A 12,248-nucleotide genomic window follows, 5' to 3' on the forward strand; every position below is an offset into this window, starting at 1 on the left:
GGCGGGCGGCTGACAAGATGGTGGCGGCCGCCCCTCCCTGGGCTACGGGGCTGGGGGTCGATGGGGGAAGCAGGGGCTGACTCCGCGGCCTCTCCGCTGCCTCTCTGCTGGGTCTCGGTGTCGGCTGCTCCCTGGCCGGGCCTCCATCACGTCCGCGGGATGGTTTGGCTGGCTGGCTGTGTGAGTTCAAAACGTGGTGCTGTACGGCGTGTAAGGGGCGTGTGAGGGCCTGGCTTTTCCTCACCCCCTTCCTCTGTCGGTGTAGAGCGGGGAGAGGCTGAGTAGGCTCCGTGTGCTCTCCGTGTACCCCCGCTCTCCGTGGGAGAGAGGGGGGTAAAGAAAGGTGTATGGGTGTGTTTGTGTATGCCTGTGTGGTCGTCCGGCTCCGTTGTTGGTAGGACCCGTGCTTTTCTGTTCGAGTGGATTTTTGCTAATAAACCGACAAATTGTGTCGGGTTTATTTGTGAAACCGTCTCCGGAGCGCTAGGGCTGGCTTGTGGAAATGGAAGTTGGTAACAGCCGAACGAAATACTAATTAAGGAAAATGGTAGGTGATGCTCCTTCTGCTTAAATTTGTGTTATATAAAAGCCCAGCAAAACTGCCATCTTTTCCAAGCACGCGTTCAGAGGGTGGCAAATTAGGTAGTCAGATGTAACCAGTATATTTAGCTAGAGCGAGTACATGCTGCTGTCGAGTTTACTTGATGTGTGTGCGTGGGAAGGAACCGATGCGATTAGAAACACTTTGCAACTTCTCCGAGTTGGAAAGTGAGGGATCCTGTAATTTCAGTTCTTTTGGCTTTTTTTTTTTTTTTTTTTGGGTGGAAAAATTGGTTTCTAGTGCTTCTGAACTTAAATAAGTGAACTGTTGCCTTAATTAGTTCTCAGGTTCTTACAGTACCTCTGGTCCTTCCTGTGATTTTGCCAGGCAGTAACAAAATCCTGTTAAAAAGACTCTGATTGCTTTCCTGAGGCCTCTAAACAGTGAATTATCATTAATGAAATTAATGTTACTTAATGTGACTTGCATTTAATTTTGGGTTCTCATGGGGGAAGATGGAGGTGAAGACAGCTTTTAGTGGTGTTGCTCGTGAAGTAAGACCTTGCATTCTTAACTACCTTTTTCCCCATCCCTTTTCCCAAAGAAATGGATGTCTTCTAGGATTTGTTGGGAGTTCGAAATCAATTTGACTTCCAAGATATTCAGAAGCCAAGTTCTGGGGTGAACTTTGTGTTACCTCAGTCATTCTCCTTTGCCTTAAAGCAGCTGGCTACTCATTTGTCTTTTCTGGGGCTGCGTAAATTTTTTTTATGTTTTGGACATTCATGTGTGAGACCTGATTGGAAATTCAAGTAGAAGTCGTGCCTAAGCTAGAGAGAACTGGGGAGGGAGAAACTTCAAATCTCAGTTCAGAAAGAAATTGAATATTGTAAATGTTAAAGCAAAAGGGGGGAAAAATACCATTAATATTTCTCCTTCACCTCCCCCTTTGCTCACTTTCTGAAGCACTCCTGTCACCGAGCTTTAATTTTTTTCAGTTTTCAATTTTGACAGGCTGGGAGTAATCTCAGCATTGCAGTGTTGCAGTTGCAGAAAGCTTTTATCATGTCTTTTCCTTGGAGCGGAAAGGAAAAAATGATTAAAAGAAAACATAATTTTGGTCTTACTCTTAGTCGGAATAGCTTTGGGCATAGTCAAATTGTGAACCTGGCCTCAGGGGCTTCTCAGCAAGATTGCCGGAAACTTCTTTCTTACATGGAGGTAACTGGCTGCAGTAGCTTCCAGCTCAGCATGTTGGAACAGGAATTACTCCCAGGCTACCAGAAGATTTGAGAGGCAGGCAGGAAGGTGTACAAATGCTCGGGCTTATGGAGCCTCTTCTGTGTGTATTTACAGCTTTTATGTTGGCTGTTCCCTGTTGTTTTCTCATCAATTTTTCCAACCCCCTAGCTGCAGCCGAAGATGAGAGGAATGGCAACCTGGATTCAACCAGTGAGAAGCTGGCAAGGGCCTCCCAGCCTTCTGCTAATCCTGGGTTCTTTCTCCTGTCTCCTTTAGCAAGGTGTGAGTCAGCCCTCATGGATCTTTGCCTTCCTCACTGTGGGAACTGGGGAGATGCCATAGCTCCTCTGTGCAGTGTCTATGTAATGCTTCCTTAGTTGCAATTAGGTTTAGAGATTTCACTGACTGAAGAGTGTGAAGAGTGTCTCTGGAAGCAGTGAAAGGGATATTTTTCAGAGAGGGCAGATTAGCTAATCAAGAGTTAATGGTGAGTATAAATATTTGACATAGTGGTGGATGTGTATGTGGTACCTTAAATAATAGGAACAATTGGATAGTAAGGGCAATAGGAAGCTCTACAGTGCTGTGGGGAGATGTGAGCTTGTCGTGTGCACTACTGTGATCCTTTTCCTAACAAGTATTCCACAATGTTCCAATGCTTTGCAAGGGGTGCACCTGAGCCTGGCATTGAATCCAAGTTATATGTAGTTGGATCAGGTGATTTCTCTGTGTGTAACTTTGTGAGTGTGCTAAAGACGTGGTACAGGTTTGGTTAGCCTAGGTTTGGTATTGAATAAATGCTTTTTCCTCCAGTACTTCCCAGATGAGTTCAGACCTGGGAATTGTATTTTTATGAAACTCTGTCAGAGCTTCTTGCCTTGCTCTGGGGCTCTGTATGGTTCCAGGTTTGGAGGCTTGGTTATGGCATGTTTGAGAAATTGATTAAAAGGCTGTGGTTAACAGAAAGCTGTACTGCAGTAAATGCATCCTTTTGGATGCTTTCCTCTCTGGTATCCTTTTATTAGAGGACATGATGACTGTAGTCTTCTTACCCTAAAAAAAATAAGCAGAGGTGAGAAACTTCATGGGTTTGGAAATTTGTTCTGGAAGTTGTTCTTACCACCTTCCTCTTACTTGCCAGTAGGTTTGAGCTGTTAGATAACAGTATATTCAGGATATTTCAGGTTCTAATGAGAAGGATTGCTGTTCCTCAGAGGAAACTTGTGGTCCCTTTCCCACCTCTCCCAGTACTTTTTGACGTTTATTTGTTCCAGAGCAAAAAGAGTGCCTAATGTGGAGTTTGACCAGAGAATGTTCTGCAAGTATTGTTTTTTTAAATTCTTCTTCAATACAGCTTTTGTATGTAGACACATAGAGCTGAGACCTGTTAATTAAAAAATGCTACTAAGACCTCAACCAAGGATTGAATTGGCAACTCCATGTTGTTTTTTTCCTTGGTGAAACTGTTAGCATTTGCTTAGAATACTTGTAGTGCCCAGTAGTTTATTCTACTTCAAAGTTTCACTGCCAGTGATGACTGTGTAGGTAGAAGGCACTGTGGAATAGCTGCCTCTGTTCTCAGTTCACAACTTACCATGTGTTTTTCCTTAGGAAGAGGATATTGGCTATGTAGTGCCCTTGCCATTTTCGCTTTGTTTTCTCCCACAGCTTTATCTTTATGTGGGAAGTTATTTAACTGTAGTCCCTTCTGACAAGAATTACTTGCTTTCCATAACAGGGTCTTGTACGTGATGGACTCTGTTCTAGAAGAATATGGGTGGATATGTATAATTAAGATGGAACTCACTGCAGGTTACTGTCTTCTACATCAGCCTGGAAAAAAAGACAAAAACAAAAAGGTGATGGTCACAGACCATATGTTCATACGTGAGCCCTAATAAGTTTTACTATAATTATCTTGTACCTGTGTTGTGTTACTCCAGTTTTGTTCTTTTTGAAAGGAGTTTCAGCTTCTTGAATTCAATGCAGTCTTTCCTCATTATTTGACCAGAGCTTCTTGACAGCTTGCATGGTCAAAAAGAGGCCCTGGAGAAATTACTGTATAGTTCAACAGCAGGGAAATTTGTCTGGGGAACAGTTAAATGTAGAATAATAAGCAAAAATAGGTTAATAGACACTTTAAGGGGTAGAATGCTTGATATGTTTTGTGAACAATAGCAAGCTCTATGAATTATCAAATTCCATGAGTAGTGTCTCATGGCATTTTCCTGATGATTTAAATAGAAGATTAATGCCTGCTTCTCTGCAAGTATCTAATGTTGACAAGTTTCTTGAGCTCAAAAACGTTTCTTTTCTGACTTTTATGCTAATGAGAGAGATAGCAACAGACTAATAGGAAAAGATACACAAGCCACGAATCTGAGAACCTTTTCCCTACCTCCTAAGAGATCTGCTTGCCTCGGCGATTCAGGGTGGTCATTTTATTAGAGAGGTAGTAATTCTAAAACCAGGATTTCATTTCTACAGTAAACAAACCAAAGAAGAAGTGAAGCAAACCTGCCATTCTCATGCAGTCTTAAGAAGATGCCTTATTTGTTTATTATTAATTCTCTTGTATAAGAAGGATTTGCCCTTAAGGTTCAGAACACTTCATGCAAATTTGGGTTATTAAATCTTGAGAGCTATGAATTTATCAAGATATACAAATGCCTATAATACAGCCCTAGCCTTGGGGAAAATTTTGTAAGGGGTGTCAATAGACCAGCTAATCTTTTGGGAGCAAGCTTGCACGTCTTTTGTCTTCCCTCACACCCACCTGAACCCTACAAGTTCATATATTTAGGTTGACACTTCTTTTCCCCGAGCCTTGCATACAACTTCAGATTCTTGTTATGGCTACAGTCCTACAACCACTGTGGCCTTGGGAAGCTATTCTGCATGTCAGCTTTCAATGATCTATTTGTATAAGGAAGGTGTGGAGCTAAGATGCTAGCATAGATGGATTTAGCCAGCATCTGTTAGTGAATTAGGAATGACTAGGATTCTAGTACTGAAGAGTTATAGGACAACCTTCTGTTGATGATATAGAAATTCAATCACCCACCTCCTCCTTTCAGCCCTTGTTTATACTAATGTCTTTTTTTTTTGTCAATAATAATATATTTTTTAGATTTGAGCTTGGTTTTAGTCCAACAGAATGTCTTTTTAATGCAGAAGGTGTGCTGCCAGATGCAGTGGCCCAATGCCTTCATGATTCTTTGTTATAAATACTTTCCAAAATTTTTGTTTTAAAGTTACCATTCTTTTCTTACAGACTGCACATTGTCAAGTTTTATTTGGAGGTTGAGATCTTACTGGTAAATATTTTTAAGAGGGAAAACCTATACAAAGAAATAACTATAATAAAAGTTATGTTTACTGTATTCCCCCCTCCAGTGTCCAGTTGCTTGCAAAACTGCTCTGAGCAAATTGAGAATTCATACTATAAGGTGCACTGTGCCACTGCAACTTGCCTTGTACATACAGACCTCCAAGATGTGACTGCTTTCCCCACCTTCCCCCTGAGTTCTGTTCTTTCTGTTGTGTGATACTATGGCAATTCTGAAAATCAGTATTTCATACAGTACATTTTCAGGTCTGTTCTTTTGTTTTTCTTTTTTCTTTCTGTTTTGCCCATCACATAGAATAGAGAATACATCCAGACTTGTGTGGCTGGAAAGTTATGGTAGCACATCTTGAAACCTTTCTAAGATACCAAAATGCTGTTTAGTATTAATGTTACTTTTATAGAATGGTGTATTTTTATAAGAGGAAGGATTCTTATGGTGCACAAAGTAGCAGTCTAGTACTGTGATCGTGTACCATGAGTTTACCAGTTCTTTGTATTCCGATTGAGGAGAAGCCTTTGAATACTACTTTTAGAGCATCTTAAATATAATGATGGAAAAATAGTTTGGTTTTTTTTTTAAGGTCATATCAATTCCTAATTTACCTTTTGTGCACGGTAGCTGAGGAGGTGACAGAGAGGCAGGAACACTTGGCGTTAGACAGAGTAATGGCAGTATCCGAAGCTCTTAGAGTTATCTACTAAGACACAGCCTAAAACATGAATGTGCAGGGTAGCATTTCAGATCCTCACACGGTTCCCAGCTCATTTAAACCTTTCTTCTCTTCCCATGAGAATTTATTTCTTGTGGTTCTGCCAAGCTTGTTGCATCACCAGTAGTGTGGTATTGTGCTATCGCTTCTTGACTAAAGTGACTCCCTATGTTTTCATTAAATAGGAAGAGTGTTTCTCCTTTTTGAGGGACATGTACAAAAGCAGTTAAATCTGAAAAGTCTCAAAGAGATCTTTTTTTAATAAAAAGCTAGTAAACAACAAGTAAAAAGCATATACCTTTGTAAGGAGTACTGTAAACAAATATGGTTTGAGAATGTGCTAGTGTTTTTGGCTACTTAAGGACTATACTCACTATTTCCCAAGTAAAAAGTAATTGAGAACTTTTGAATTGAACCACGAATATTTTCATTCCTGCCAATTCTTTTGTATTGCACACTGGCATGTTACTTAGAATGCAGAAATATAAGCGAATGTGCATGTATGGAGTCTGTCTGACATGAGGCATCTACCACAGGTGTAGATCTGTTTGTCTTTGCTGTGTGAGGGTGAGCCTGCCATGTCAGAATCCATCCAAAATGTTTCAGTCCTGTCTTGGAGGTCAGTATGTACAAGGGAGACAAGTTGCAGTGACAGACTGTACGTGGCTGTAAATCTTATCTAGTATAGATCAATTCTGAGTAGTTTTGCAAATGAGTTGCTCTGTGGTTTGGGAGAGACTTCTGTGTAGCAGCTTCATCTGCGGCATTCATTTGGGTCTTAAGAATAAAATGAACCTTCATGTAGCAATTAAAAAATATATTGCACTGTTAATTTAAGAATGCACGGAAGATTTTTGGCATTGTGCTCTTATGCTCAAATATAGCAAACTGTTTTCACAAAAGAGTATCAGTGCCTCTTTGATAGCAGAGGAGTTAATCATGTGAGGGAAAGCACAGAAACTAGGAAAACTGGGAGAAAAGAGAGGGTAGGAGTGGTTTGGGCAGAGCTTCTGAGTCCCTGGGGGGGAAAAAAGGGAGAAGAGGCTGCTTGCTGACTTGTGCTCTTCTCCTGACTCGTCAGAGAAGTTCTTGCTCTCTGATTTCTTTAGCCTTCTCCTACCCTCAGGCTCTTTGGTGTGAAGTGCAGTGAAGAAGGGCTCATCTGCTGGCTTTCTAAAGGGTGAGAGCTGCAGAAGGAGGGACTTCTCATTAGCTCAGAGCAAGAAGCAAGCTGTGCAGGGGTGGTGGGGATGCCATGTGTGAAGACAGCTCTATGGAGAAGAACAGGTGAGCTGCTCCATCCTTTCCAGCAAGAGTGACAGCAGCTACAGCAGGTTGGGTGGTGAGAGAGGGGAATGGAGGTGGCATTGGGGCAGTCTGCTGTGAGGTGAGTGCTGAGCAGTGAAATGTGTTTCAGAAGGTCTGTGTACACAATGTGTTCAGAATGTGTTTCAGGTCTGTGTACACAAGACACAAGCCTGTCTGCTTTTTTCTGTCACAGAGAATTGTGAACAGTTGCTGTTTTTTTACAAATGACTTGTGAAGTTGGACTTCAGAGGTCTTGGACTCCCTCCCCACACATGCACGTCTGTTGAATAGTTTTGAAGACTTGTAAGAGATTTTTTTAGTTGGTAAAAATACTGAAAATAAAAATGTAGATAAAAGGCTGCACTCTACAGATCTACTTGTGTATGGTGAATGCAGTTACCTCCATTACTAGGCGTCAGCTGGATTTCAAACTTCTGTGAGACAGGGAGAGCAAAAGATACAACTTTATACAGAATATGTTATAGATGGTGTTATTTGGTGTGAAGAAAACTTAAGTACCTGCAGATCTAATAATGTAGCATTGTATGATTTTAACATAGACTTTTGGGCTAAAAAGGTCCTCATAGCTGAAGTGCATCCTGCAGTATAGGAAATGGCAGTGATCAGTCTCCACAGAAACTTGGAAAATTTTCTTGTGACAACGACTGTGTTGCATTTCTTTGGCAAGGAAGTAATTCTAGAAGAATTATTGCTTTGAAGATTACCTGAGGTGAGAAATATGCAGATGAGAGTCCAGCTCTACAAAGCAGGTTACAGCTTTTTTAACTGTGATCTCAGCAGAATCTTCCATTTGGTTTTACTTGAGCCTTAAGGGTCAGTATAATGACTTGAGTTATGTGAAAATGATGCAGTATCAAATCTAAGTCATCTGTTACATGCTCTGATTTCTTAAATACTTCCAGCTTTGGAACTGTTCTGACTTCTTGCATGTCAGTATCTTAGCATGCGAGAGAAAGGTGATCTGCACTTCATGGTGGAGAGGAGATTTCACAGCCCTGGTTTTGTGAGATCATGTTGATGAGAGGAGAAAAGCACCTTGCTCACTTCCTCTTACTGAAAGGAAAAGGCACATTAGAATATGGTGGTTTTTCCTTAATGAAAGTTAATCTTCTCTTTCAGTGTTCCACTGAGTATCCAGCTAGCTCTAGATCTCGCATGTTTCAGCTTGAGCCCTCTGTAACTCGACATAGTTAACTTTTTTTAAATGTTTCATCAGATGCTGGCTGGGTCCTGTTGGTATTACTGACCTGGAGGCTGCTTGTGGTGGGAAGCAGTATGGCTTTTTGACACTGCTGGCTTTTTTAAGGAAACTACCGTGTGGGAAGCTGATGGGATGTTTCGGTAGCTGTCAGTCCTCCTCTGGATCAACCCAGGACCAGGGTGAGCCTGGTATAGAGGCAGGGTGGGAAAAAAGAGGGAGTGAAGTCTTTCTGTCAGTGCCATCTTGTGGGCCAAGAGCAAATACCATGATCCTGAGGGCTGCTGGCTTGGGAAGAAGAGGGGTATCCCTGTTGTAGGGTGGTGTCCTGAGATATCTGTCCCCTTTTGGCAGTTCTTGCTGGGGGAGCTGTCTGGGCAGCACAGCAGCTGCTTTGGGTCCATCATGGATGGAGTGAGGTGTGGTCAGAGTACCCTGTGCTTCCTGAAGGGCTCAGGTGAGAGGCTTTTTTTTAGCAGATGAAACCCTGATTGATCCTTCCCCCCTAGTCTTTTGACTTTAGCTAAAGGTTTCTCCCATTTTTTTGGCTGTTGTGTATTTTGTTCACTGCAGTGTGTTGCTCTATTTCATCACCCAGCTGGCTGCATTTCTTTGAATGAGGTATTAAACTTAAGTAGCAGTTGCTTTTGAGTCTGATTTAGAAACAAAACATTAATAACTGGCCAAGCCCCTGCTTCAGTGCAAATCCTCAATGCTACTTGATTCACCAGCCCTTCGAAAAGTAGTGTAGTTGTGCAACTACTTAAAGTGGTGAATTAGTAGAGGAAAAAATGAGGGGAAAAATCCTAGCAGCAAATATGTGCCATTACTAGCTAGTGTATTTCCTGTCTGTGAATGACATCTTTACAGATTCTCTCCTGGTGCTGAATGATTCTTTATATATATGTCTTTATATCTATATATATCTACATCTATCTATCTATCTATCTATATATTTATAAAATTTTTAGTCTCCTGCTCCCCATGGTCTTCTTTTCTACTCCCTACCCCTGACATGTTTTCCTCAAGGAGGAGGGCATTAGAGTGGTTATCAGAGAGAACTAATGGTGGTTAGTGAGAATGTGATGATGACATGCTTAATAAATGTTTTCTGGATATGTACTTGTTAAATATCTTGTGAAATTCCTGCCTGGTCAAGTCTTTTCTGTGTGATGTCCACTCTAGCTTCACAAGAACCCCTAGGTTGTTTTATGTTACGATTTTAGGGCATATTAGCTGGAAGTGTCAGCAAAAGCAGTAGGTCTTGTTCCCTTAGTCTGTTACTTCTAAACCTGAGACCATTGGCCTAGTTAAATTAAATTTTATCCTCCCCATCCTCTGTGTTTTCTCCCATCTAACAAAAAAGGGGCCTTAGCTGGTTTGATTCCTTCACGTGGATCACTCAGCAGATGCATGGAAGGGGTGTGTGTAAGGGGCATTTTTATTTTAATGCCATCTGCAGTATTGAAACAAAATAGTTTTCAGGTTTTAGGGTGACTTAAAACTGCTGAGTTGTCTAAATAGGATTCTGGTCTCAGCACTGAAAGCACTAACACTGTTTTCTTTGCATATAGCAGAAAAATTTAAGAATGAGTTTCCATGAGTCCCAGGACGGGGTTTGAGTGCTGGTTAAAATGTTTTCCTCTTGCACACCCTCCTGGCAGCGGCTGAGCACTGTGGAGTAGTAGCTGCTCAGCTTTCCGTGTAGTTGTGTGATAGGCAGCATCCTCTGAAGCCAGGAAAAGGAAATTTGATTGAAATAGCACAAAAATATCTGATGGTGGGATTGTTACTGTTGCACTGAACCACCTGGTGTTTAATTTGCATATATCAAAGGGAGCCAATTTAACTGATTGCTGCTGCCAAAAGAGGAGATCTGCTCCCTGCCTTTGTGTTCTTCAGCCCTCCCTACCGTGGCCGTTTCATCTTGAGCTGGTTCTCCCATGTGCCAGCTGCCTTCAGGAGCCACCTGGCTGAGTAAATCCGTAAAAATGCAACCTTACCTTCTTCCCCATCTCCCCCGCCACCCCCCCCCAAAAAAAAAAAAAAAAAAAAAAAGCCACAACAAAGCCACCACCCAAACCACCCAACCTAAGAGCAGAGAACTGTGCTTCCCCCAAGCCCACTGCTGATGGGATGGGGAACCAGGTTGCCTCTGTGCAGTGTCCAAGTGCCAGGCTCGGTGCAAAGGAGGCATTAGGAACACCTGTTAGGAGCCAGACTATTTCAACAGATGCCTGGATGGAGTTGTAAATCCTGCTTTAAATTTCAGACAGAATAAATTTGATTTGAGTATCCCACTGATGGGCAATTGCTTGAGCACCTGTCTGTGTAATGGATGGGGAGGGGGTCGATTTGGCTGGTTTGGGAGACACAGGGGCAGTGTTAGACTGTGGTTTAGATCAGTGTGAGTAGCAATGGTTTAACCCTAGCCAGAGATCCACCAAGACATGTTGGACTTCATTTACAACTCTTGCAGCAAGCGTGTACAGCAGAGTATTTTTTTTTCTTCATCTAAATGAGTTTACACTGTGTTTCATTTTCATTTCAAATGAAATATGAACAGAAACACCCCTTGCTCTATTTTTAGATGAACTGCTAAACTCCTTGTTAACTGTTCATTGCTTTCCTGGTGATCTCTGGTGGGTTGAATTTTTTTTTTTTTTCTTCCAATGCAAGTACCCCTCTGAACTGGATCAGTTGAGTGACTGTGGCACAAAGGACACAACGGAGAAGGGAGGGAACTGGAACATCCTCTTTTGGCAGCAGCAAGTGAACCTAAAATAAATAGACCATGTTTTGAGTTCATTCAGTCAGTACAAAGCAAAGAGACTGGGAGAGGGGGTGGGTTTTATCACACCCCACACCTCCAGACTTATTCACTTAATTAATGAGTAAAAATGAGGTTTAAGTAAAAGACAGTTCCTAAGTCTAAAATCTGTTAGTAGAAAGTGCCTAGAAGCAGTTTGTTTTAAACCAACAGGCACAACAAATACTTCTTCCTATTTGTTATATTAAGTGGTTGTCCATGCAAAACATATTGAAACCTTTTTTTCTTGTGTGTTCTGTATTTTTATACATAGCACATAGAGTGCCTTCAAAATGTACACCTTGACTGGTTACCATTTTTTGTATTGAAGCAGCCTCATTGTGGAAATTGCAAAATTGTTCATTTTTTTTGTCACTTGATCAAATTATTCATTCTCCTGTATGTTAAAGCATTTTAAGTGTGTGGATATAGGGTAATCTCCCACTTCTTCCTAAAGATTGATACTTGATGTTGAGAAAAGTGCTTGAACTACAAATATGAAACAAGATGTTAATCTGTACTAATTTAATAATTATTTGAATAGGTCTTTTAAATCCATCCATGCAACAGTCTTGTGAGCAGCATAAATTACAAGAAAATGCATTTTCAGACCCATTGCCTTAGGCTAGTTCTTCACCCTGGTGTCACATGAACATTTTGCAAAAGATAACTTGAATGTATAAATATAGCTAAAGTATTTTCTGTACTTGGCAGTGAAACTGAAAGAGCAAATCTTCATTGTTAAGATACAAAGTTGTAATTAGCTAACTTTGATATTATAAACTGATGATAGTTAAATTGACCACATCTGGGTATTATTTATGGCCTAAGTTAATTAGTTGGCTTGGAGGGCTCTGCAGTTTCAAAGATACCTGTCAGTTTGTTGATTTCTTGCCTGCCTGTGCTTGCTTATCTCTTGGCTTATCTCTTAATTTTTTGTTAATATTGCTCACTAGAAGTATCTCATTTTCAAATATCAGTATATCATTCAGAATTAAGTGACTAATTGTAGTTTTATTTATAGCTGTTGTTAGCAAATGCAGAAAAAAAATGGATGTGCCTTCAGAACA

At 41.1% G+C, this 12,248-nt stretch overlaps 1 protein-coding gene across 7 annotated transcripts in view; it reads left to right on the plus strand.

The window, feature by feature from the left end:
- ARHGEF7 (Rho guanine nucleotide exchange factor 7) overlaps positions 1 to 12,248 on the plus strand; it is a 122,749-nt gene that overhangs the window by 16,166 nt on the left and 94,335 nt on the right. The window lies entirely within an intron of this gene.

This window comes from Heliangelus exortis, chromosome 1, assembly GCF_036169615.1.
Source record: "Heliangelus exortis chromosome 1, bHelExo1.hap1, whole genome shotgun sequence".
NCBI lineage: Eukaryota > Metazoa > Chordata > Aves > Apodiformes > Trochilidae > Heliangelus > Heliangelus exortis.